The 1554-nt window shown below is 40.7% G+C and overlaps 1 protein-coding gene across 3 annotated transcripts in view; it reads left to right on the top strand.

The window, feature by feature from the left end:
- Positions 1 to 1554, top strand: part of Ptpn20 (protein tyrosine phosphatase, non-receptor type 20) — a 90162-nt gene that overhangs the window by 48666 nt on the left and 39942 nt on the right. The gene's annotated exons all lie outside the window — the stretch shown is intronic.

Here is a 1554-nt window from a genome sequence, read left to right as displayed (position 1 = left end):
TTTTACGTGGCTTATTTTTTTACTCTATTACTTTACTCTGTCTCTTTAAAGACTTTACCCAATATTTTTTAAAGCATTAACTTTATTTTATGAGTCTCTGTGCTCTTCATCTTTTCTCTTCCTAGCCTATGTACATTTATTCAACACTGTGACCCATTTAGAGGTCTTTTATGTCTGAATCTGTCCTGTCGTGAATCTGTAATTCTTTACTATTCAGGAGCACTTCTTAAAATGCTAAGCACTTCTTTAAAACCTTAGCTTGTGCCATGTAGGGGTAATATGGTACCGCCTGTTTCCTGCCCAGTCTAAACTTTAACTGTGCTGTTATTATGATAATTACGATAGTTCCTGCCTGAGATCAGCACAGTTCAGCATGGCGGAGCCGTGCCTCAGAGCCATTTGGTGCCCTTGAGCTGCACACAGTTCAAGCACACGGCAGTCCACATTGTCATCAAGCAAGCCACAGCACTTTACTCACAAACCCCATTCAAAAGTTCTGTCTCCCACAGGAGCCAGACAGAGATGGCAATGGCAGCACAGCCCAGAAACTGGTATTTCAAAACCGCCACTTTCTAGTAGACCTGACCCCACTGTCTACCCAGGCAGGAAGAGCTGAGCCATGGGCATGATCTCAGATATTTTTCTCCCTACCTTGAGTGGGCCCACAACCAGCCAGGCCCACAAATGCTCCAAAGCCTGAGTTTGCACCAGTGGCAGGGCCCAGGAAGCCTCATTGTAAAATGGCACAGCTTTTTTCCTGCTGCTATGGCTGAGTCGGGAAAATTTCTCTGCGGTATCCCGCAAGCAAACAGCAAAAAGCTGTGTTAAACTTTGTTTTTTTCTGTGTTACTCATTGGACATGAGAGACAAGGGAAAGAGAATATTTCCCCTATGATTTGAAGATCATCCAACTATACCCTACTATGGAAGCTTCCACCACTGCCAATAGAGTCATGCTGGGAGACCAGACTTTCCTACGTGGCTCTTTGGCTACACTTAAGAGCCATGTTATAACATCATCTAAAGAAAAGCTACCCAAACTTGGTGTTGTATTTTAACATGCTTACCTTGTTTTTATTGGTTTTATATCTGAAACTTTGTATTTCTATTATCTCTGAGTTTTTATTATACCTGCCCTTTTGATTTAATTCTTATTTTTTTTCTTTTTTTCCATCTTTTTAAATTGTTTTTATTGGGCTGTATATTTTTCTCCACTTACCTTCCTTTTCCCCCCTTCCCTTCTGTCCTCTCCCACGGTCCCCATGCTCCCAATTTACTCAGGAGACCTTGTCTTTTTCTACTTCCCATGTAGATTGGATCCATGTATGTCTCTCTTAGGGTCATCATTGTTGTCTAGGTTCTCTCGGATTGTGAATTGTAGGTTTGTTCCTTTGTTTTATGTCTAAAAGCCACTTATGAGTGAGTACATAGGATATTTGTCTTTCTGGGTTTGGGTTATCTCACTCAATGTGATGTTTTCTAGATGTATCCATTTGCCTGCAAATTTCAAGATGTCATTTTTTTCTGTTGTGTAGTAAATATATCACATTTTTT

Source organism: Microtus ochrogaster, chromosome 6 (assembly GCF_000317375.1).
Source record: "Microtus ochrogaster isolate Prairie Vole_2 chromosome 6, MicOch1.0, whole genome shotgun sequence".
Taxonomy (NCBI): Eukaryota; Metazoa; Chordata; class Mammalia; order Rodentia; family Cricetidae; genus Microtus; species Microtus ochrogaster.
Note: the sequence above shows the minus strand (reverse complement) of the source record. Positions and strands in the feature narration are given on the sequence as shown.